General features: G+C 43.8%; 1 protein-coding gene across 10 annotated transcripts in view; it reads left to right on the top strand.

Annotated features, from left to right (window-relative positions):
• LOC107966650 (protein C-mannosyl-transferase DPY19L1-like) overlaps window positions 1–20696 on the top strand; it is an 88208-nt gene that overhangs the window by 59440 nt on the left and 8072 nt on the right. For 7 of the 10 annotated variants that reach the window (XR_010158424.1, XR_010158425.1, XR_010158431.1 and 4 more), the window contains 2 exons: window positions 16385–16507; window positions 18692–18817. The gene's annotated coding sequence lies outside the window, so the exon portion shown is untranslated. Of the gene's footprint in view, window positions 1–12557; window positions 12783–16384; window positions 16508–18691; window positions 18818–20696 lie in introns of all 10 variants that reach the window. The other 3 variants (XR_010158422.1, XR_010158421.1, XR_010158428.1) reach the window with 2 other exon arrangements.

Genomic DNA, 20696 nt, shown 5'->3' with positions numbered 1-20696 from the left:
CTGTGACAGAGAACTTCATGCTTATAACTTTTCTTTTTCCTTTTGGATTATTTCTTTAATATAAGAATGGAATGCTGGTCAGGCTTAGGATGGGAGTCAATCCATTTTAAATGAATTATGATCTCCTTATTAAGCTACAGGGGCATAAAAACATTCAATCCTGCTGTATTGACCATGCTTCTCAAAAGCACACCTTGTTCAAAGCAATGAAACAAGTGTTAGCTTAATATTCAGATACACTCATAAAAGAACTCGGTTGAAGCAGGAGAGCCAGCTACAGTGCTAGAAACCCTGAGTCACAGAGCCCTCAGTGAGGGAGCCTGGACCTCCACGTGCTGGGGGAGTGCCCCCTTGCTGCCATACTCCTCATTTTATCAGGGCAGGACTTCGTTTGATCAAAGAGTCTCCCATCTAAAGAAATATTTGGAAACCAGGAGCCCATTTCCTTTATTTTATTCAGGACATAGGCTCAGCAAGGTCTCTTTTTAAACGCAGCCAAGATCCACAACAATCCAGGACTGCATTCTGCCTTCAGGTTTTGGGGTGCTCTGGACACAGAATTCTTCTCCTAGTAAATGAGGGGAACGGAAGGAGTGAGGGCCTGGGAGGCCAAGGGAGGAGGTTCACCTGGGAGGAGTCAGGCCTGTTTCTCCTCATTTCTTCTCTCCCTCGTTCCTAGCTTCTTCCACACGTCTGTGAGGACAGATCTTTCTAAAACAGTACATCTCGAGGCCAGGCACGGTGGCTCATGCCTGTAATCCCAGCACTTTGGGAGGCCAAGGTGGGCGGATCACCTGAGGTCAGGAGTTTGAGACTAGCCTGACAAACATGGTGAAACCCTGTCTCTACTAAAAATACAAAAAAAAAAAAAAAAAATCGGCCAGGCGTGGTGTCGTGTGCCTGTAATCCCAGCTACTTGGGAGGCTGAGGCACAAGAATCACTTGAACCTGGGAGGCGGAGGTTGCAGTGAGCAGAGATCGCCCCACTGCACTCCAGCCTGGGCGACAGAGCAAAGCTCTGTCTCAAAAATAAATAAATAATAAATAAACAAAACAGCACATCTCCTATGTCGCTCTCCTGGTGACAGCCCTTCACTGCCTCCACTGCTCACCAGGCACCTACAGCGTCCTGGCCCCACGGCTCCTCCTCACCTCCACCAGCCCCTCACACCTCCCCCTGCAGGAAGCCTCCTGGCACAGGGATTTCACCCTCTGTTCCTTCCTCTCTGTTGTCCCTCTACCTGGAGCTCCCATCCTGGTCTCACTCGACTTTGCCCTTCACGAGAATGTTTCGCGAGAATCCCAAGGGTATCCTTCCCACGCCCATGGCCGTGGTGTTCCTAAGGCTTCTGGAAGGTAGGCCCCTGTCTGCTTTCCTCCGTTTCTCCAGCAGCCTGGGGCCAGGAGAAGGGCAGCACTACGAGAAAGAAGGGGAATGGGAAAGCCATTTGCTTCCTTAAAGATGGCGGGAAGCTGTTTGAATTATATCGGTTAGCCATCACCGGAGGGGGCAGATTTGTGAGTTTTTCCCCAAAAAGAGCTTTCTTTTTTCTTTTTTTTTTTTTTTTTCCAACTTTTATTTTCAGCTCAGGGGGTACATGCGCAGGTTTGTAACATGGGTAAAGTGCGTGTCACTGGGGTTTGATGTACAAATGGTTTCGTTACCGGGGTAGTGAGCATACTACCTGATACGAAGTTTGTTGATGCTCACTCTCCTCCCAGCCTCCACCCTCAAGTAGGCCCGGTGTCTGTTATTCCCCTCTGTGTCCATGGGGACTTCATTTATAAAGTGAGATAAAAACGTGTGGTGGCCAGGGTGGTGGCTCACGCCTGTAGTCCCAGCACTTTGGGAGGCCGAGGCAGGCGGATTACGAGGTCAGGAGTTCGAGACCAGCCAGACCAACATGGTGAAACCCCGTCTCTACTAAAACAAAAATTAGCTGGGTGTGGTGGCGCATGCCTGTACTCCCAGCTACTCAAGAGGCTGAGGCAGGAGAATCGCTTGAACCTGGGAGACAGAGGTTGCAGTGAGCCCAGATCTCATCACTGCACTCCAGCCTGGGTGACAGAGTAAGACTCTGTCTCAAAAAAAAAAAAAAAAAAAAAAAAAAAAACCAAAAAACCAGAACATGTGGTATTTGGTTTTCTGTTCCTGTGTTAATTTGCTTAGGATAATGGCCTCCAGCTCTGTCCATGTTGCTGCAAAGGACATGATTTCATTCTTTTTTATGGCTGCATAGTATTCCATGGTGTATATGGACCACGTTTTCTTTATCCAGTCTACCACTGATGGGCATCTAGGTTGATTCCATGTCTTTGCTATTGTGAACAGTGCTGCAGTGAACATATATGTGCATGTGTGTTTTTGGTAGAATGATTTATATTCCTTTGGGTATATACCCATTAATGGGATTGCTAAATTGAATGGTGGTTTTTTTTAAGTTCTTTTAGAAATCTTCAAACTGCTTTCCACAGTGGCCAAACTAGTTTACATTCCCACCAACAGTGTATAAGCATTCCCTTTTCTCTGCAACCTCACTAACATCGGTTATTTTCTGACTTTTTAGGATTAGCCATCCTGACTGGTGTGAGATGTTATCTCATTGTTTTGATTTGCATTTCTCTAATGATTAGTGATCTAGAGCATTTTTTCATATGCTTGTTGGCCACATGTGTGTCTTCTTTTGAGAAGTGTCTGTTCATGTCTTTTGCCGATTTTTTTTTTTTCTTGAGATAGAGTCTTGCTCTGTCACCCAGACTGGAGTGCAGTAGCATGATCTCAGCTCAGTGCAACCTCTGCCTCTTGGGTTCAAGTGATTCTTCCTGTCTCAGCCTCCCAAGTAGCTGAGATTACAGGCACCCGCTACTACGCCTGGCTAATTTTTGTATTTTTAGTAGAGACAGGGTTTTGTCATGTTGGCCAGCCTGGTCTCGAACTTCTGACCTCAAGTGATCCACCCGCCCAAAGTGCTAGGATCCAAATATATCTCTTTCTTTTCTTTTGTTTTTTTGGACAGAGTCTCACTGTGTAGCCCAGGCTGGAGTGCAATGGTGCGAGCTCGGCTCACTGCAACCTCTGCCTCCTGGGTTCAAACGATTCTCCTGACTCAGCCTTCTGAGTAGCTGGGACTACAGGCGTGTGCCACCATGCCCCGCTAATTTTTTGTATTTTTAGTAGAGACGGGGTTTCACCGTGTTAGGATGGTCTCGATCTCCTGACCTCGTGACCCGCCCACCTTGGCCTCCCAAAGTGTTGGGATTACAGGCGTGAGCCACTGCGCCTGGCCCCAAATATATCTCTTGTACCACAATGATAATAATAGTAATAGCTTACACATACCTAGCACTTTACAAAGAGTGTCTACATGCCTGTGTATCTGATAACTGCTAAAAAGAAGGAATTAATATTTGTTGAGCAGAAATGATTGAATACATGCAGCAAAGCCAGCCCCTCATTTTCCTCAAACAACACTTTTAATTTATATAGTGATAGGAACTTTTTAGGGAGATGAAGTGAAAACTCAATTAAAAGTCAGGAGTCCTGAGTTTGACCTTATTTCCTTATTTATAAAACTGGGACGTGACCTATTGTTGCCTTTTCCACAATGAGATATGCTATTCTGACCAGCACAGATGATATAATTTTGTAGAAACTCTCCCCCATTATAAAATTGTAAATTATTGAATTATAAAGCAACAACAAAGACAGAATGGCTTTAATGCAGAGATAGTCAAATTGACCAAAGGAATGGGAGGAAATATCTTGAAAAGGACCCAGGCTACTTGTGGTAGCTCACGCCTGTAATCTCAGCATTTTGGGAGGCCAAGGCAGGAAGATCACTTGAGCCCAGGAGGAGGAGACCAGCCTGGGCAGTGTGGCAAAACCTTGTCTCTACAAAAACTCAGAAAACTTAGCTGGGCATGGTGGGACATGCCTGTAGTCCCAGCTAATCAGGAGGCTGAGGTGGGAGGATCACTTGAGCCCAGGAGGTTGAGGCTACAGTGAGTCATGATCACACCACGTTACTCCAGCCTGAATGTCAGAGTGAGACCTTGTCTGGAAGAAAAAGACTCACACGTATATCTGTTCATCCAAAGATATTGTAAAGAAAGCAAAAGGCCAACCCGCAAACTTAAAGAAGATATCTGCATCCACATAACTGACAATGGACTAGTGCTGTGGTTTGAAAGTCCTCTGCAAAACACTTGGGGAAATTATTTATTTTTGTTTTATTAGTAGTAGTAGTAGTAGTATTAGAGTCAGAGTCTTGCTTTGTTGCCCAGGCTGGAGTGCAGTGGTGCAATCAAAGCTCACTAAAACCTTGAACTTCTGGGTTCAAGTGATCCTCCTGGCTCAACCTCCTGAGTAGCTGGGACCAAAGCCATGTGCCACCATGCCTGGCTAATTTTTTATTTTCTGTAGTGATGGAGTCTCACTGTGTTGCCCAGGCTAGTCTTGAACTCCTGGCCTCAAGCAGTCCTTCTGCCTTGTTCTCCCAGAGTGCTGGGATTGCAGGCATGAGCCACCATACCTGTCCTTCACATTGAAATTTAATTGCATTGTGGTAGTATTAAGAGGTGGAACCTTTAAGAGGCAATTAGTTAATGAGTGATCTGTCCTCATAAATGTATTAATGACATTACTGCGGGAGTGGGTTAGTTATCATGGGAGTGGGTTTGTGATAAAAGGGTGAAGTTCAGCTCCCATCTGTTCTTGTTCTTGTGCCTTCCACCATGGGATGAGACAGCATGAAGGCCCTCATGTGCCAGATCCTGTGCCATGCTTTTGGACTTCACAGCCTTCAGAACTATAAGCCTAAAAAACTTCTGGTGTTTATACATTAGTCAATCTGTGGTATTGTTATAGCATCAGAAAACAAACTAAGACAACTAGTATTGAGAATATAGAAAGATTTCCTACAAATAAGAAAAAGAGTACTCTATAATACAATGAATAAAAAACTTGAGCAAACATTTCACAGATGAGATATGAACAACCAATAAACATTTGAAAAGGTGCTCAAATTTCTTAGAAATTAGGAAGTACAAAATAAGTCCACAACACTTTTATACTCACTTGTGTTGTGGAAGTCAGGGACCCCAAACTGAGGGACTGGCTGAAGCCATGGCAGAAGAACATAAATTGTGAAGATTTCATGGACATTTATTAGTTCCCCAAATTAATACTTTTATAATTTCTTATGCCTGTCTTTACCGCAGTCTCTGAACATAAATTGTGAAGATTTAATGGACATTTATCACTTCCCCAGTCAATACTCTTGTGATTTCCTATGCCTGTCTTTAATCTCTTAATCCCGTCATCTTTGTAAGCTGAGGATGTATGTCGCCTCAGGACCCTGTGATGATTGCGTTAACTGCACAAATTGTTTGTAGAGCATGTGTGTTTGAACAATATGAAATCTGGGCACCTTAAGAACAGGATAAAAGCGATTTTCAGGGAACAAGGGTTAGATAACCTTAAAGTCTGGCTGCCTGTGGGCCGGGCGGGACAGAGCCATATTTCTCTTATTACCAAAAATGGGTAAGAGAAATATTGCTGAATTCTTTCCCCAGTAAGGAATATTAATAATTAACAGCCCTGGGAAAAGAATGCATTCCCAGGGCGGGGCCTCTAAAATGGCCACCCTGGGAGTATCTGCCTTATGCAGATGTAGATAGGGATGAAATGCGCCCTAGTCTCCTGCAGCGCCCCCAGGCTTGCTAGGATTAGGAAATTCCAGCCTGGCAAATTCTAGTCAGACCGGTTCTCTGTTCTTGAACTTTGACAATGTGTGCACAGCAGGACATGGAAGTTCATTAGTGATTCTGGTTTCACCCTGACCTTTTGCCTTGTGATCTTTTGTTGTCCTTGAAGCATGTGATCTCTGTGACCCACACCCTATTCGTGCACTCCCTCCCCTTTGAAAATTGCTAATAAAAACTTGCTGGTTTTATGGCTCAGGGGGCATCACGGAACCTGCCGACATGTGATGTCTCCCCCAGACACCCAGCTTTAAATTTTCTCTCTTTCGTACTCTTCCCCTTTATTTCTCAGACTGGCGGGCACTTAGGGAAAATAGAAAATAACCCATGTGAAATATCGGGGGCTGAATTTCCCCCGATACTTGAACAGCAAAAATTTAAGTCTATCATGTGTTGGTGAGGTCAAAGAGCATGTCTTGCGAGTGGGAATGTCATTGGTACTACCACTTGGAAAACCATTTGGAATTACCTTGTAATGTAATGCCCAACCTTGTTTCTTCCTTTATTCACCTAGCCTTGTTTCTCCCTTAGCTAAGAGAACCAGACAAACTCCATTTTGGCTCTTTCACTGGCAGCCCCTTCCTCAAGGACTTAACTTGTGCAAGCTGACTCCCAGCACATCCAAGAATGCAATTAACTGATAAGATACTGTGGCAAGCTATATCCACAGTCCCCAAGAATTCATCTTATTGATAACGCCCAAAGCCCCTCGTCTATCACCTTGTAATAGTCTTAAAGCCCTGCACCTGGAACTGTTTACTTTCCTGTAACCATTTATCCTTTTAACTTTTTGACTACTTAACTTCTGGAAAATTGTTCTAACTAGACCCCCCCCCCCACCTTCCTAAACCAAGGTATAAAAGTTAATCAAGCCCCTTCCTCAGGGCCGAGAGAATTTTGAGCGTTAGCCGTCTCTCGGTCGCTGGCTAAGGCTAATAAAGGACTCTTAATTCGTCTCAGTGTGGCGTTCTCTCTAACTCGCTCAGGTACAACAGTATGATACATTGAAGATGGCCACATTTTCTGATGCTGTTCCCATTGAGAGGTTGAGTCCCTTCTCCTTAAATGTGGGCTGGTCTTAGGGACTTCTTGGCCAATAGAATGCAGCAGAAGTAGCTGGGTGCGGTGGCTCATGCTTGTAATCCCAGCACTTTGGGAGGCTGAGGCAGGTGGAACACGAGGTCAGGAGTTCGAGACCAGCCTGGCCAACATGGTGAAACCCCGTCTCTACTAAACATAAAAAAATTGTCTGGGTGTTGTGGCACATGCCTGTAGTCCCAGATACTTGGGAGGCTGAGGCAGGATAATCGCTTGAACCCGGGAGGTGGAGGCTGTGGTGAGCTGAGATCACACCACTGCACTCCAGACCGGGTGACGGAGCAAGACTCTGTCTCAGAAAAAAAAAAAAATGCAGCAGAAGTAACACTCTGGGACATCAAATGCTAGGTCAGAAGAAGCCTGCAGTTTCTGTCTGTTTAGGTCTCTTGGAACACTTGTTCTTGGAGCCTAGCCACCATGCTGTCAGGAAGCCCACACAGTCCCGGAGAGAGGCTCCCTTGCCAGCCAGCACCAACTTGCAGTCATGTGAGGATCCTGGAAGTTGGATCCTCCAATTGACAGTTCATCCTGGGAGCAGATGAAACATAGCTGCTAATCTCTGCCCAAATACCAGATCCTTGAGCAAAATAAATGACTTCTATTGTTTTTTAAGCTATGTAATTTTTAAAAAATAACTTTATGTTGTAACTTACATACCATAGAATTCAACCATATAAGTGTACACTTGGGTGATTTTTAGTACGTTTTAAAAGTTGTGCAACCATTACCACAGTTTTAAAACTTTTTTTTTTTTTTTTTTTTTTTTTTCATTTTAGAGATAGGGTCTCTCTGCCACTCAGCCTGGAGTGCAAGTGACATGATCATAGCTCACTGCAGCCTTGACCTCCTAGGCTCAAGTGATCCTCCTACCTCAGCCTCCTGAGCAGCTGGGTCTACAGGCACTTGCCACCATGCCCCGCTTTTTTTTGGGTAGAGACAAGGTCTTGCTTTGTTACCTAGACTGGTCTCAAACTCCGTGCTCATGTGATCTTCCCACCTTGGCCTCCCAAGTGCTGGGATTATAGGTGTGAGCCCACTACCACCCTATTATGATTCACTGTGAGACCCCAAGTTTTGGGAAGGGTTGTTTTATACAGTACTAGATAATAGAAACCTAACAAACTGAAGATACACATACACTATGGCTTAGCAATTCCATTCCTAGGTGTGCACCCTAGAGAAACTCTCATACACACCTATCAGGAAATGTACACTAGACTGATCTTAGCAACCTGCTTGTACAGTAGTCCCCCCTTATCCAAGGTTTCATGGTTTTAATTCCCTGCAGTCAACTGCAGTCTGAAAATATTAAATGGAAAATTCCAGAAATTAACAACTCATAAGGGTGTTTTTTTTTTTTAAATATATCTTTCTTTTTTATTTATTTATTTTACTTTAAGTTCCGGGATACATGTGCAGAACATGTAGGTTTGCTAGATAGGTATACATGTACCATGGTGGTTTGCTACACTTATCAACCCGTCATCTAGGTTTTAAGTCCAACATGCATGCATTAACTGTTTGTCCTGATGTTCTCCCTCCCTTTGCCTCCCACCCTCTGACTGGCCCCAGTGTGTGTTGTTCCCCTCGCTGTGTCCATGTGTTTTCATTATTCAGCTCCTACTGAGTGAGAACATGCAGTGTTTGGTTTTCTGTTTCTGTGTTAATTTGCTGAGGATGAGGGCTTCCAGCTTCATCCATGTCCCCGCAAAGGACATGTTCTCATTCCTTTTTAAGGCTGCGTAGTATTCCATGGTGTATATGTACCACATTTTCTTTATCCAGTTTATCATTGAGCATTTTTGTTGGTTCCATGTCTTTGCTACTGTAAACAATGCTGCACTAAACATACGTGTGCATGTGTCTTTATAGTAGAGTGATTTATATTCCTTTGGCTATGTATCCAGTAATGAGATTGCTGGGGCAAATGGTATTTCTGATTCTAGATCCTTGAGAAATTGCCACACCGTCTTCCACAATGTTTGAACTAATTTACATTTCCCCCAACAGTATAAAAGTGTTCCTATTTTTCCACAGCCTCACCAGCATCTGTTGTTTCTTGGCTTTTTAATAATCGCCATTCTGACTGGTGTGCGATGGTATCTTATTATGGTTTTGATTTGCATTTCTCTAATGATCAGTGATGTTGAGCTTTTTTTCATATGTTTGTTGGCCACATAGATGTCTTCTTTAGAGGAGTGGCTGTTCATATTCTTTGCCCTTTTTGATGGGGTTGTTTTTTTTCTTGTACATTTGTTTAAGTTCCTTGTAGATTCTGGATATTAGACCTTTGTTGGACGGTAGATTGCAAAAATTTTCTCCCATACTTTAGGTTGCCTGTTCACTCTGATGATAGTTTCTTTTGCTGTGCAGAAGCTCTTTAATTAGATCCCATTTGTCAATTTGGGCTTTTGTTGAAATTGCTTTTGGCATTTTCATCATGAAATCTTTGTTCATACCTATGTCCTGAATGGTATTGCCTAGGTTTTCTTCTAGGGTTTTTATGATTTTCAGTTTTACATTTAAGTCTTTAATCTATCTTGAGTTATTTTTTGTATAAGGTATAAGGAAGGGGTCTAGTTTCAGTTTCCTGCACATGGCTAGCCAGTTTTCCCAGCACCACTTATTAAATAGGGAATCCTTTCCCCATTGCTTGTTTTTGTCAGGCTTGTCAAAGAGCAGATGGCTGTAGATGTGTGGTGTTATTTCTGAGGTCTCTGTTCTGTTCCTTTGGTCTATATATCTGTTTTGGTACCATGCTTTTTTGGTTACTGTAGTCTGGTAGTATAGTTTGAAGTCAGGTAGCGTGATGCCTCCAGCTTTGTTCTTTTTGCTTACAATTGTCTTGGATATATGGGCTCTTTTTTGGTTCCGTATGAAATTTAAAGTAGTTTTTTTCTAATTCTTTGAAGAATGTCAATGGTAGTTTAATGGGAATAGCATTGAATCTATAAGTTACTTTGGTCAGTATGGCCATTTTCACAATATTGATTCTTCCTGTCCATGAAGATGGAATTTTTTTTATTTGTTTGCGTCTTCTCTTATTTCCTTGAGCAGTGGTTTGTAGTTCTCCTTGAAGAGGTCCTTCACATCCCTTGTTAGCTGCATTCCTAGGTATTTTATTCTCTTTGTAGCAATTTGTGAATGGGAGTTCATTATGATTTGGCTCTCTACTTGCCTATTGTTGGTGTAAAGGAAAGTTTGTGATTTCTGCACATTGATTTTGTATCCTGAGACTTTGCTGAAGTTGCTTATCAGTTTAAGGAGTTTTTGGGCTGAGACGATGGGGTTTTCTAAATATAGAATCATTTTGTCTGCAAACAAAGACAATTTGACTTCCTCTCTTCCCATTTGAACACCCCTTATTTCTTTCTCTTGCCTGATTGCCCTGGCCAAAACTTCCAATACTGTGTTGCATAGGAGTGGTGAGAGAGGGCATCCTTGCCTTGTGCTGGTTTTCAAAGAGAATGCTTCCAGCTTTTGCCCATTCAGTATGATATTGGCTATGGGTTTGTCATAAATAGCTCTTATTTTTTTGAGATCTGTTCCATCAATACCTAGTTTATTGAGAGCTTTTAACATGAAGGGATGTTAAATTTTATCAAAGACCTTTTCTGCATCTATTGAGATGATCATGTGGTTTTGGTCATTGGTTCTGTTTATGTGATGGATTAGGTTTATTGATTTGGATATGCTGAACCAGACTTGCATCACAGGGATGAAGTGGACTTGATCGTAGTGGATAAGCTTTTTGATGTGCTGCTGGATTCAGTTTGCCAGTATTTTATTGAGGATTTTCACATCGATGTTCATCAGGAATATTGGCCTCAAGTTTTTGTTCTTGTTGTATCTCTGCCAGGTTTTGGTATCAGGATGATGCTGGCCTCATAAAATGGGTTAGGAAGGAGTCCCTCCTCTTCAATTGTTTGGAATGCTTCAGAAGGAATGTACCAGCTCTTTTTTGTACCTCTGGTAGAATTCACCTGTGATTCCATCTGGTCCTGGGTTTAAAAAACTTAAACCAATAACACTTTAAGAACTTGTTATTGGTCAATTCAGGGATTCAACTTCTTCCTGGTTTAGTCTTGGGAGGGTGTACGTGTCCAGGAATTTATCCATTTCTTCTAGATTTTCTAGTTTGTTTGTGTAAAGGTGTTTATAGTATTCTCTGATGGTAGTTTGTATCTCTGTGGGGTCAGTGGTGATATCCCCTTTATCATTTTTTACTGTGTCTATTTGATTCTTCTTTCCCTTCTTCTTTATTAGTCTAGCTAGTGGTCTATTTTGTTAGTTTTTTAAAAAAAATCAGCTCCTGGATTCATTGATTTTTTTTTGAAGGGTTTTTCATGTCTCCATCTCCTTCAGTTCTGCTCTGATCTTAGTTACTTCTTGTCTTCTGCCAGCTTTTGGATTTGTTTGCTCTTGCTTCTCTAGTTCTTTTAATTGTGATGTTAGGGTGTCAATTTGAGAGCTTTCTAGCTTTCTGATGTGGGTATTTAGTGCTATAAATTTCCCTCTTAATACTGCTTTAGCTGTGTCCCAGAGATTCTGGTACATTGTCTCTTTGTTTTCATTGGTTTCAAAGAACTTCTTGATTTCTGCCTTAATTTCATTATTTACCCAGGAGTCATTCAGGAGCAGGCTGTTCAGTTTCCATGTAGTTGTGTGGTTTTGCATGTATTTATTAATCCCTGAGTTCTAATTTAATTGCACTGTGGTCTGAGAGACTTTTATGATTTCAGTTCTTTTGCATTTGCTGAGGACAACTTGTAAGTTTTAAATTGCTTGGCGTTCTGAGTAGTGTGATGAAATCTCAGGTTGTCCTTCTCTGTCCCACTCAGGACATTCCATCTCTTTGTCCAGTGCATCCTTGAGGTCTACACCGTTGACCTGGTTGGTAGTCATCAATTTGGTTTCCTCCTGACACCCAACCATCAACATCATTATGGCTCAATGATCCAGGATCACCTGAAGCAGGTGGTCCTTCTTTTGACATATCATCAGAAGGTCAATAGTAGCCTGACGCTAGTCACAATGCCTGTGTCATTCACCTAATCATGTAGGCATTTTATCATCTCACATCATCACAGGAAGGGTGAATGCAGTACAAATAAGATATTTTGAGGGAGAGATCATATTGGCATCACTTTTATTATAGCATATTGTTATAATTGTTCTTTTTTTTTTTTTTTTTTGAGACAGTCTCACTCTGTAGCTCAGGCTGGAGTGCAGTGGCGCGATCTTGGCTCGCTGCAAGCTCTGCCTCCTGGGTTCATGCCATTCTCCTGCTTCAGCCTCCCAAGTAGCTGGGACTACAGGCGCCCGCCACCATACCCGGCTAATTTTTTTGTGTGTTTTTAGTAGAGACGGGGTTTCACTGTGTTAGCCAGGATGGTCTTGATCTCCTGACCTCATGGATCCGCTGGCCTCGGCCTCCCAAAGTGCTGGGATTACAGGCGTGAGCCACTGTGTCCAGCCTCTATTTTTATTGTTAGTTATTGTTAATCTCTCACTGTGCTTAATTTATAACTTTGTCATAGGTACGTATTGGAAAAAAACATAGTAATATATAGAGTTCAGTACTATCTGTGGTTTCATGTGTGTAGTAGGGGTCTTAGAATGTAACCTCCAAAGGTATGGTGGGACTACTGTATTTTTTGTTTCTTTTTCTTTCTTTTTTTTTTTTTTAATTCCAGGCACATGATGCTCGAAGGGGGCCTACTATAATAGCAAACATCGATTGGGGAGGGGAAGACCAAAAAAATTGTTCATGAACTCATGAACAATTGAGTGTGGAAATGAACTGCAGTATTTTCACACAATAGAATACTTCCTGGCAGTGAAAATGATCTACAGATAGACAAAGCGACATGACACTCAGAAACTTAATATGCAAGAAAAAGCAAGTCACAGGGTAATATGTATGTATGATTCAACTTGTATAAAGTTCAAAAATCTGACACACTAAACAATCTGTTGTTGACAAGGGAAATATATCGTAATTTTTTTTTCCTTTGAGACAGAGTCTCTGTTGCCCAGGCTGGAGTGCAGTGGCACAATCACAGCTCACTGCAGCCTTGATTCCCCTGGCTCAGGTGATCTCCCGCCACAGCCTTATGAGTAGCTGGGACCACAGGCATGTGCCACCATGCCTGGCTAATTTTTTTTTGTATTTTTCATAGAGATAGGGTTGTGCCATGTTGCACAGGTTGGTCTCAAACTCCTGGGCTCAAGTGATCCAGCTGCCTCGGCCTCCCAAAGTGCTGGGATTACAGTCGTGAGCCACAATGCCTGGACAAATTTTTAAGCAAAATGAGGGATGAGAGACACACTCTTAGAGCTGGGTGGTGGATTGTTCATTTTATTATTTTTTATATCATACACATTGATAAAAATTCTTTTGGGTCTGTTCAGTTATTAATATAAAGAATCAAAAATAGGCCAGTGTGGTATCTCACACTCATAACCCCAGCACTTTGGGAGGCTGAGGTGGGAGGATCGCTTGAGTCCAGGAGTTGAAGACCATCTGAGGCAACATACCAAGGTCATTTCTCTACAAAAAAATTTAAAAGGGCTGGGTGCGGTGGCTCACACCTGTAATCCCAGCACTTTGGGAGGCCGAGGTGGGCAGATCACGAGGTCAGGAGATCGAGACCATCCTGGCTAACACAGTGAAATCCCATCTCTACTAAAAATACAAAAAAAATCAGCTGGGCGTGGTGGCACGCGCCTGTAGTCCCAGCTACTCAAGAGGCTGAAGCAGGAGAACCACTTGAACCCGGAAGGTGGAGGTAGCAGTGAGCCAAGATTGCACCACTGCACTCCAGCCTGGGCAACAGAGCGAGACTCTTGTCTCAAAAAAAAAAAAAAAAAAAAAAATTAAAAAACGTTAGCTAGGCCTGGTGGCATGAGCCTGTGTTGCCAGCTACTTAAGAAGGTGAAGTGGGAGGATCGCTTGAGCCCAGGAGTTTAAGGCTGCAGTAAGCTATGATTACACCACTGAACTCCAGCCTGGGCAACAGAGTGAGACACTGTCTCTAAGAAAAAAAAAATTAAATAAAAAAAGAATTAAAAATAATAGTAATAGCAGGCCGGGCGAGTGGCTCACGCCTGTAATCCTAGCACTTTGGGAGGCTGAGGTGGGTGGATCACCTGACATCAGGAGTTCGAGACCAGCCTGGCCAACATGGTGAAACCCCTGTCTCTACTAAAAATACAAGAATTAGCTATGTTTGGTGTTGTGCACCTATAGTCTCAGCTACTCAGGAAGCTGAGCCAGGAGAATTGCTTGAACCTGGGAGGCGGAGGTTGCAGTGAGCTGAGACTGCACCACCTGCACTCCAGCCTGGGTGACAGAGCGAGACTCTGTCTCAAAAAAAAAAATAGTAATAGTGCATATGTACATATTCAGAGTCAACCATATATTAGACATAATGCCAGTTTGAGTATGTATAAGTTCACACTTCCTTTTCATATCCAATTATGTCATTCCTTTCTGATGACCTCTCTTCTAACCACAGGAACTCAGGCCATTCTTTTCATTTTCCTTTGTTCTGCTGCTTCTCCCAGTAAGAAAACATCTCGCTTCTTCTCCATTTACAAATCAGAATTGTCTGTCAGTCTATTCATCCAGTGTCCACTAAGTGCTTACTCTGCACCAGGCACTGTTCTAGGCTCTGAAGATAAATAAAACAGGAAAAAAGCCCTGTTCACATGCCATAGAGGATGATGAACAATAGACGAATGTGAAGGTACACAAGTACAGCCTCAACACATGCATCATCATCTCATTTAAACCCACTGTACTGAAGGAGAATGTGTGGTTCAGAGATGTCAAGTAACAAGCAAGTGTGGGTGCTGGTGTTCCAACCCAGGCCTGTTGACCTATTTATGGCATCCCGACTTTATTATAAAGCCCTGAACAAATGCAAAGAGTGATGCTAATTGTTGCCAAAATTGAGTGAAATGAAATGCAGGCAATTTTATATGGAATTTTTACTTGTCAGAAACACCAGCCTCTTGGGTTTGTAGTTTTCTTCAAAGATGTGTCTGAAAAGTGGAAGCTATATTCCTTCCACTGTTCATACTTCCCTGAGAAGTAAATTACATTTTGAAATGATTGGGTATTTTTTTTTAATGATTAGGAACATTAAAATACATCCTACATGTACAGCTTGACTTTAACTATGTGTATACTTATGTAACCACCTAAATCAGATGAAATAGTTGATTTTAATTAACATCTGCTTAGCCTTGAAATCTGTCGCAGCTTCCAAGTGGATAAAACATCTTTTGGTCCCCAAGAAAAACTGATGTTTATTTTCAAAACATTTTGGTTTGTGATATTGATATAAAGGTAGTTGCACTTTCCCAACCCTTCCAGCTTCCTTGGTGGAAGGTACTTCCCATGCTTGCCCCTGGAAAGGCAGCCACATCATCACACACATGTCCTCAGCACAGACCGCTCCTCACAGGCTCTTCTCTTTTTTCCTGTGTCTGCCAAGAGGGGTTTTCCCCCTCCTCACACTCTTTCCCTTAGTCCCTGTAGCCTCACCAAGAGAAACAGACTCCCAGGGGCAGAGCAGGAGGAGCTGGTTTCTGTATTTCTCAGATTCCTTCTGGCTTTAGCAACCCTGCAGGCTGTATTCTTCTTCAATTCTCCTCTCTCATCACTCTTTTCCCCTTCCTAGAGCTTCACTCCCCCTGACCTGCTCCTCCCCTGCATCTCAGGCCATGCCACCCCTGGCCCCATCCCCAAGGCCGGAGGACAGAAAATCTGCTCTCATCTTCACTGCCTCATCCTCACTTCAGCAGCTCAAATGACACTTCCTCAAGGAAGCTTTCTCTCACTGTCCCAGCGAAAAGATTGCCATGATGGCACTTTACTGGACTTCTCAACACACTCATCTTTCTTTTTTTTTTTTTTTTTGAGATAGGGTCTTGCTTTGTCACCCAGGCTTCAGTGCAGTGGCACCATCATAGCTCACTGCAGCCTTGATCTCCTGGGCTCAAGCAATCTTCCCACCTCAGAGTAGCTGGGACTACAGGCGCTTGCCACCATGTCCAGCTAATTTATTTTTAGTAGAGAAGGGGTCTCGCTATATCACCCAAGCTGGTCTCAAACTCCTGGGCTCAAGTAGTCCTCGTGCCTCAGCATCCCTAAGTGTTGGGATTATAGGTGTGAGCCACTGCACCCAGCCCCATCACTTTCTTTATATCATGTATCTGTACAGATCTAATCTGTTATCTTCTGGACCCAGACAGCCCTCACCCATAGCAAGTGGTTTTGTGTTAAGACAAGACTGAGTGAAGCTTAACTTACTCTGCTGGGGCTGCGGCGAATGGAAGTTACGGTTTCAGCTGCCAGGTTGTCACTTAACATGTTTCCATCTGTTGCACAGTTCTCTAGTACCTTTATACCACACAGTCATGTGCCACATAGCGAACCTTTGGTCAGTGACAGACAGCATATACGATGGTGGTCCCTTAAGATTACAATACTTGTCTTTCTTTTTTTTTTGAGATGGAGTTTCACTCTTGTTGCCCAGGCTGGAGTGCAATGGCGTGATCTTGGCTCACCGCAACCTTCCTCTCCCAGGTTCAAGCGATTCTCCTGCCTCAGCCTCCCGAGTAGCTAGGATTACAGGTATGCCCCACCACCCAGCTAATTTTGTACAATACTGTCTTTTTACTGTACCTTTTCTATGTTTAGAAACACAAATCCTTACCAATGTGTGAACACTGCCTGCGGGATTCAGAACAGTACCATGCTGTATAGGTTTGTAGCCTAGGAGGAATAGGCCATACCATATGACCTAACTATGTAGTAGGCTCTGCCATCTAGGATATTCTAAGTACACTTGATGATGTTCACACAACAGTGAAATTATCCAGTGACGCATTTTGCAGAATGTTGTTAGTGACGTGTGACTGTATTTTGGTATCTACTCTGGCTGGCTGGTGAGCTGCCTTTTATGAGCTGAGACATAGCTCCCATAAACAACACTGTCCATATGGGAAATCCATTTTGAGTTCCCTATGAATTACATTAGAAGCTTTGGAAACACAATAGCCTGTCCTTCAAGGGAGGGTGGTCACAGGGTTAACTTGACAATTTAAAAGGAAACAAGCAGGGCATGGTAGCTCATGCCTGTAATCCCAGCACTTTGGGAGGCTGAGGCAGGAGGATTGCTTGAGCCCAGGAGTTCAAGACCAGCCTGAGCAACATAGTGACGCTGTGTCTCTATTTAAAGATCAAAAATTAAAAAAAAAAAAAAAAAAAGCAAAAAAGGAAACAAAAGACACGTTTTCCAACCGGAGGAGTGGTGACTAGTTAATCCTTCATTTCCAATAAGGTCCCAAAAGAAAATTTTAAGGATTAAGCCCAGATGCTCAAAGGAATGGAATTAACCACACTCAAAAATGATTTCCACTTTGAGTCCCAAAGTGAGGGATCTGTCACTAATGAAAAAACACACTATAAAGGTCATAAAATATATAAGATTTAAAAATTCTAGTCCTGCTGACCTTGTGGTTTTAATGACCATAAAATGGGTGACACAAAAAATACTCATTCATCTTCATCTGTTAAAACTTTACCTGGGAATTTCCATTTGGAAAGTATTTAGCGAGAGTAAGTGGTTTATCAAGGCCACAGAAGCTTTGGTTTCTAGATGGATGATCCTGTACAAAGAACCAATTCAGGATGTGAGAGCCAAGGACGGGGTAATTTTGCTTCAGTCTCCGTGGTTTCTAGGAAGTGCTGCTCAGTGATGGTTTTCTAGGGCAGAGCTTGAGGAGGCAGGTGGACAGGCTACTTTAGAAATTCTCCATTGCCCCACTTTTAACCTTGGCATTCCCGAGAGCATGAATGTGGTTAAATTTTATCAGAAAAAATAATTCTATGAATTGAATATAATTGAAAGTCTAGATGTTAGCGGCAGATGGACTTTTTGAATGTATAAATGACTCCCTTCGTGCTTGTAAATGACATGAAGAAACAGCGGGTTTTCTCCAAGTTTAAACACATCACCACAGCGGTGGTGCCACATGTCTCCTGGGTCTCCACTTAGCCAGAGAGAGTAATGGAAACAGATGCTCAAGTGCCCTCTGTGCTCTTGGCTTCCTGGCAGGGACACCATCACTTGACAGGTTCTTTTCATCAACAACTTCCACGGACCTAATGCCTGGGGAAATCGGGAAAACAGTGTTCTCACAGTAACTGGTTTTTGACTGAGGGCCATGCCATAGACTTTTGTTCTTGGCTTTATTGTGTTTGGGGCAAATGTGATTTAAAGTCAGTGGAAAACTGTGAAGGCCAGTGAGGAAGGGAAAGGGGCGGTGGTTGAGTTCAGAGGTCAGCTGAGGAACATCACTAACTTTACAGCAAAGGGCAAAGCAGAAGCAGTGGTGCCCATGACCGAAAGAACTTTCCACAGGCAACACCCAGCCAACCTGCCACCTGCCTGTGGGAAACCCTTGAAGGCCTTCCCCTGTCCGCGGGCTGACAGGGCTCTCCTCCAGATATGGCCTTACTTCCTGACCTCATCTCTAGCCTGTCGTCCTTGCCATTTCGGTTTCGGCCACTCCAAAAAACATCCCCTCAAGCCGCGCTGCTTCCAGTCTTTGTGCTGCTCTGCCAGGCCACAGAGCCCTTTACGTCTCATGGTCTCTCCCCTCACTCCCACCTCACCAGGAAAACTCCCTCAGGCCTCAACTTAGACTCAGGGGAAGAGATATTTATTGGTCCCTGTGAAAAAGCAGTTACCCCCTGTGGTGTGTTGGCGCCACTCCTGCTCCCTCACCACCCAGCACTCTCTCCCCTCTACAGTGACCGCCCACCCGCACCTGCTGAACAGCAAGGTCCACGGAGTAGGAACTGCACGTGTCAGGGACTATGTGTGGCACTGTATGGCAAGTCTCCAAGACTGGGAAGCACCGCTTTACGTAGTCCTCAGTAAGTACTGAATCCAGGTATTTTATTATTTTATTTTTTTGAGGCAGAGTCTCATTCTGTTGCCCAAGCTGAAGGGCAGTGGCGCAGTCATGGCTCATGGCAGCCTTGACCTCCTGGTTTCAGTGATCCTCTCACCCGAGCCCACCCCCTCATCTCCCGTAGCTGGGAAAGGAGGAAGATGCAACCATGCCCAGTTGATTTTTTTTTTTTTGAGATGGAGTTTTGCTCTTGTCGTCCAGGCTGGAGTGCAATGGCTCAATCTTGGCTCACTGCAACCTCTGCCTCCCGGGTTCAAGCAATTCTCCTGCCTCAGCCTCCCAAGTAGTTGGGATTACAGGCATGCACCACCATGCCCAGCTAATTTTGTGTTTTTAGTGGAGACGGGGTTCCTCCATGTTGGTCAGGCTGGTCTCGAACTCCCGACCCCAGGTGATCTACCCACCTTGGCTTCCCAAAGTGCTGGGATTACAGGTGTGAGCCACCGCACCTGGCCTTCAGCTAATTTTTAAATTTTTTGTAGATACGAGGTATCCCTATGTGGCCCAGGCTGGTCTCGAACTCCTGGGCCCAAGCAGTCTTCCTGCCTCAGCCTCCCAAAATATTCAGGATTACAGGCGTGAGCCACTGGCCCCTGAGAATCCAGGTATTAGAAAGGACTCAGAGTAGCTTGGGGAAGACTTTCAGGAGGAAGAGAGGTTGGGCTGGGTCTTCGATTACTGTGTACTACGGGTTCTCTCAATAGTGCTCCTCCAACAACCAGAGGGATGGGAAGGCAACAACAGCAGCCAAGGTTTCAGTTGGTGAGAGGGCTTGCGGAGGCCAGGGCATCCATGGAGAAGCTACGAAATTAAGCCAATTCCTAAGTCAGGCACTCAGGGTCCGCCGCACAGGAACTAGTGCCTTTTCATGGGTAACGAAGTTGTTTAATGGCTAGCAAGTAGTTTTTAACTCTTCATTATGGAAATTCTCCAACATACACAAACAGAATAGTCTAAGAAGCCCTTATGTACCCATCACTTGCCCTCAGCAATGATCAGCATTTCAGTAAGTGGCTTTCATCATTTTTCTGGGCCTAGCCTACATCTATGTGCTCCAGGAGTGCAGCCCAGTCCAGTGAAATGTTTAAAAACATTTGAGTCCTAATTATGTTATGTTGGGATGTCAGTGGTTCCAAAGGCAGGTGGTTCATGGGATCAAGAACACAGAACACGACCATTCTGATCTTCATGATCATACAAAGTGTCTATGCGTGCCATGTGAGGATCTGTTGATGGTGAAGTTGGACAGGTCAGTCCTGCTGCAGTGGCTTCCCCAACCCTGTGTACATTACCTCAGGCAGAGAGAAGCCCTTCATGAAGGATGGAAAGAACTTTCCTTGGAAAGAACAGGCTCCCTAATCACACTCCTTCCAGATGTTACCAGATTCAATAACTGCAACTCCTATCCTATCAGAATGAAGGGTAGGCAGCTCTTCCTTGGTGGGTGATAGGGACCCATCACATCCCCACAGGAGAGCTCAGTCTGAGGGGGACATCTGGAAAGGGAAGGAGATGCCTTCCTTTCCCTGAGTAGAGGAAGCTCCACTGTCCTCAAGTTATCCCATCAGCTCCAGGGCTCTCACGGTCCGCATCAAAGAACACTGGTAACTCCAGCTTAACCCTGCACCAGCACTCAAGGAAGCACACATTCCCAGGGGGCAAGGAAGTTTGTCACTTCTTCTGTGAAGCACATCCCAAAGCCCGTTTTGTAGAACAGTTGTAAGGGAACCCAGTACATGAACATATACATGAAAATGTGCCAGGAGTCTTCAGTGGCAATATCAAGGGCTATTTTGACACTTATCAGTCCAGGTGCAAAATGGGTTGCTTGGGACAATATC

The sequence above is a fragment of the Pan troglodytes genome, chromosome 6 (assembly GCF_028858775.2).
Source record: "Pan troglodytes isolate AG18354 chromosome 6, NHGRI_mPanTro3-v2.0_pri, whole genome shotgun sequence".
NCBI lineage: Eukaryota > Metazoa > Chordata > Mammalia > Primates > Hominidae > Pan > Pan troglodytes.
The sequence above is the reverse complement of the archived record's forward strand: the minus strand, read 5'-3'. Positions and strand labels throughout refer to the sequence as shown.